Source organism: Pelmatolapia mariae, linkage group LG3_W (assembly GCF_036321145.2).
Source record: "Pelmatolapia mariae isolate MD_Pm_ZW linkage group LG3_W, Pm_UMD_F_2, whole genome shotgun sequence".
NCBI lineage: Eukaryota > Metazoa > Chordata > Actinopteri > Cichliformes > Cichlidae > Pelmatolapia > Pelmatolapia mariae.
In genome coordinates this window covers 51,805,583-51,810,813 of record NC_086229.1, presented here as the reverse complement: position 1 = coordinate 51,810,813, position 5,231 = coordinate 51,805,583, and positions in this window count along the sequence as shown.

The window sequence follows — 5,231 nt, the reverse complement described above, 5'->3', positions numbered from 1 at the left end:
CCAAATTTGGATTATTCTGTTTATTTAATTCTTTATTTTCAATATTTCTTTGGCATATCTTTATACATACCTGTATAATATTTGTCAAGTTATTTTTCGTGCCTCTTAAGTGATTTGTTTTATGAATTCTTTAATCTGTTTTTCTTTCTGCAAGCATTCTCTAAACCCTTGTGATCCATGGTTTGTCTGAATATTTTTGCTTTCTGATGTATTGTATTATTGTATTTTTTTTATTTTTTATCATACAATGGCATGAATATTATTTAAAAAAATTTGTTCCATTACCAGTATCAATTTCTTTGCATACATTTTCCCTGCTGATTTTATAAGTCCTTTTTAAATGAATTCATGGTTTCTTGTTGTTTCATGTTTCATTGCCCTGAGCTGTGTCTAGCAGGCAGAGCGTCTCCACACTCCACAAATCTGATGATTCTGTTTTGGTTTATCTGCCACATGTTTCTGCAAGTTTAGTGTCCTTTACACGGTTTCATCTGTTTCTGTTCAGCGGCTGCTCATTCAGTCAGAGTGGGTGAACAGCTTCATCACCTACTGATGTCCTACAATTAAACTGTATCTTAAAAAAACACAGCTGTATTAAATATAGCTCTTTTCTTTGTCTCAGTAACAAGGCCAGATATTTGCACCTGTTGAATCAAGTCGTTTCATTTTCAGGACTCAAATAATCCCACCATGTCATATTTAAAAATGGAGCAGCAGTTATTAACCTGTATTACTGCACATTTGGAGATAAACTCCAAAGTTTGGTGCTGTAAAACTTATTTTATTCAGTATATGGTCATAACACATTTGATTCTCTGTTATCAGCTTTCAACAGTGGAAAGCGTATTGACCGTTAAGACAGTAAATGGTCATGAAACTTATACAAAACTGTCTTGTTGCATTTTTGCATATACTTTGTGTTATGTATACTGTAGAGTTAAGAGACTAGACATAAACCACAAGTTATCATTAGAGACAGAAAATTAAGATATGATATGACTTGTGAAAACTGATCAAATTAAAAGGTAAATGGCTGCCACCATCCAAAGAGCTTTGAGTGTCCTTCAAAAAGCTTGGAGAAACTTTCCTGATGAATACGTAAAGACATTTGAAGAAAACTTCCTTAAATGAATTCAGGCTTGTTGGAGAACATGGCCATACCAAATATTGAGATTCACGCTCATTACAATTGTATAAACTCTGTTTTTGCCTTATATGCTATGTTTCCATGAATGTCTGCTCATGTTTCAATAAATTGCTCTACATGTTTTCTGTGTCCTTGCAAAATATAAAGAAATTATTTGTGACTATAGACAAGCACAGAGCCATAACTGGGTAATAAGTTGTAGCAAGATGTTGCCACTTGCCTTCATGAGAAAGTTACTTTGACACATTCCTACAGCATTGTTTCTGAGCACAGACTCTTGAAGTGGAGCTCCGTGATGGGAGGAGCAGGATAATGCTCTTTACTGTGCTGTCAAGGAACATAATCGAGAGTTTATCATGCTGACTTTCAGAAGTTGCTGCTGCTAAGATTTGCTGCTAATGTAATATCTGTAAGGAAAACCACAGGACACTATCAGAAATGTCACAGAGCCTGTACCTCAACCGGACAGCATGAGGTGTAAATGCTCTTTCTGATTGGCTGCCAAAGGGTACACGTTTGTCGGTTGGTTTCAAAGCCTGCCACCGATTGATATGATGATGAAACATCCAACTATGTGAAGGAAGCCTGCAACCGGTTATATGTGTGAGGCCATAATGATAATGATAATAATAACAACCATTCTTTAGCTGATATGCTCATACTCTTTTACAGTCTGTAGTGCGTAATCTGATTTTATGACTAGTTGTTAAGTTAAAAATTTTACTGCTAACCAAATGCAGTATTTGAGAGCCCACATTAAATACTCTACAGGTTAGTATCAGTGTACAGACAAACTTGGCTTGGACATGTTAGAGCTCCACATAAAACACAAGTTAGCATCACAGACTGGAAAGATATCAGATATGATTTTATTACAAATAATGCAGAGATTAAGCCTTAATTTAAGGATTATTTTTGTTAAGTGGTTAGGAATTATAGGTGTTTTTATACACAGTCCTTTGTTTTTAGAGGTTCAGAAATCATTGGGTTGACAAAATTTTAAATATGAAGCTTGCTTTTAATACTTGGATGACTTTGAGCAAACAAAGTGAGCAGAGAGGCTGAAAATAACACAAAGAGAAAAATGAGCTGAGGGAGACACCAGGTGGACAAACACAGCCATGACAGGAAGAAAGACTTAAGTGCAGAGGGGAGACAAACAGCTGGAAATACTTGTTGGAAAGGATTGTCATGCTTCAGAAAAACACACAGCACACACTCTAACAGTCCTTTATTTGCACTGAAGGAGACACGTGAAGAAACCAAATCACACAATAATGAAGTGAACACATTTATAGCCAGTGTTCAAGATGATGGATAGAAATGAAAATCATGGAGCATTTTCCATGTTTTTTTTTTTTTTACAAATGTTGAATTCGTTTAATTGAAATTTAGTTAGATTAAATGTGTCTGTCTACCAACAGTTTATTTCTTTGTTGTTTTTATTATAATTATTATTATTATTATTATTGATTAAATTCAAAATATGTTTTAAAATCAGGAAAACTCACTTCTTTGCTGCATAGTCAACTGTGTCAGAAAAGTCATTCTCATCACTCTTCATGGCGAAGAATAAAAACCTTTCAGCACTTTTTAAGGACATCACAACAATTTAAGAGATATCAGAATGTTTTGGCCTAATGTAGAGTAAATATTTTTCAGAAACACAAAATAATTGTGAAAGATGTTTTTAAAACTATACAAAAATAGAAAAGAAACAAAGAAATTATATACAATCTGAGAACATAGCACCAACTACCTACAGTCCAGTAAAGTCACACTACATACATTCACCAGCCACTTAGATACACCTGTTCTACTGCTCATCCCTGTAATCCAAATATCTAATCAGTCAATATCAGCAGCAGCAAGTGAGAAATGCATCAACACAGTAACAAATAGTTATTGTGCTGATGTTACTTCAGTACTTAGTGAAGTATATGTAGAAAACAATGAGAAATTTGTTATTGATTTGAGAACTGCATGAAGAGTGGTGAGAATGACTTGCTTGGTATCATCAATTAAATACAGGGCCAGTATTGCTAATACCCATACTGATACTTTTAACCTATAAAGGCAGCTTATATAGGAGAGAGCAGGGGCCCACCTCTAGTACACTATGCTATGTGGGGCTGTTTGTTTGTCTTCTCAGCTGCTGATAGCAAGTATCTTCTTCTTTTGCTATTTTCACCAGTGCTTCAGGTTAACCGGGGATGGTCAAACAGATGTGTGGTAGACTTCTTTTCAGGACCCATTACCAACAAACCAAGAAATAAACACTGAATATTTAATCTGTGACATTTATGAGGTTAATTTAAACAAAGTGTTTCAGTCTTATTGCTTTTGAAAAATAAAATATTAGAAACTGTCCCTCGTTTACCTGGTGATATTCTCATGCAAGAGACGACCGCAAAAACAGCAAACATATACGTCACCACACTGATGCTAATCACAGGACAGCAAGAGTAAACAATCTCTCATGGTGTATTGTACTTGAATAAACACAGATTCTAATTAATAGAAAATGTCTAGCTTGTAGAACGAATTCTATTGAGGACAACAGTACAGTCTTCTGTTGACCAAGAGGGCACCTTGATCAATCATCTTTACCCCAGAAATGTCTGGATATTCATTTAAAATATTTATAAGTATATCCTCATTGTTGCGTGTATTTTCATTTACCTTTCCCAGCTATGCTTTGGCTGTGGCAATAGATGCTCTGGTGCAGACTCTGATGATGGGTAAGATAACCAAATCAGTACCCAAGACTGAAACACCTTGAATGGGTTACTTCAACAAGACTGCATGAAATGTCACTTTGATACACCAACAGAAAACATGTAGTTCAAGTAACCTGCATGCCTTTGCACTTACATTGGAGCACCTAAAGGACACATGCACACATGGAGCAATCCACAGGTAAGACTTGTGCACAGAAATCTTCAGTAACTGCACATTTAAACGTGTTTAGTTGCTTCATTAAACAACCTGAGTTTACATGAATAACTGACAACATTAAAGTTTTCTCTTTCCAGACTGAATGCACCTGCTGTGGAAGGTGGTACCACACACTGTACACACACTTTCCTTGTGCAGAAGGTGATGACAGATGTTACACGTGTTAAACAGGAAAACAAATATCCCTGTTGTCTTTGCTTAAAGACTGGTTTCAGTCTTGACAATCCACTGCGCTGGCATTGCATCTTTGAACAGGTGCAGTTGTGTCACAAGTTAATTTAATTGTAGACTATGGCACTTGACCACAGGTGGCAGTAGTGGACTGGACTCCATTTGTGACTGCTCCAGCTGCTATGTTATACATCAACAGATTGAGCTACAAAATGAAGATCATATGCAATGTTTTTGAAAAGCCAGCTCACCTCAAAACTTAGAAATACACAAATGCCACACCAACTGATTAAATACACTCACTCTCACAAGCTCTACTCAACCACACTAACTCTGTTGTTTACTAATCACTGTCTAACTGCTTTAATTTCACTGTAACTCCTATCCAACTCTCTCACAAATGTTTGTAAAATTAAGCAATATATATCTAAATATATATCTATAATATATTTATAAATATATTTATAAATATATCTACCAACTCTCTCCAGCTGTGCTAATCAGTTATCTTTTTTTGGCCCCAGATATTCCTAACAAACAGTACATGATTGTCCCAGGTGACTACAGTTACAAAAATGTAATCATTTCAGATGATTTTCAAATTAAACTCATTTCCAGGGAAAAGACAGAAGCAGACTATGATAACAGGATGTGATGTTACAACACTGAAAAATATTCACTCAACACTAAAAAAAATGACTCAAAAAGTAAAATATTAATGTGTAATATTTGTTGTTTGTTATGGAAAAAAATTAAGTCATCGTGGACAATACACTGAAAAAAGGGATTGGCCAGCTCTTGGATTTATGCAAGCATCTTGCGTGTATTTAACACAATTGCCTCATGCTTTAAAGTTAAGTGTAACTATATAATGTAGAAACTACATGATATGCAGAGAGGGTAGATTAAATTGTTCATATCATGTTCGAGTGAAGTAAGTCAATAATATGTCAAT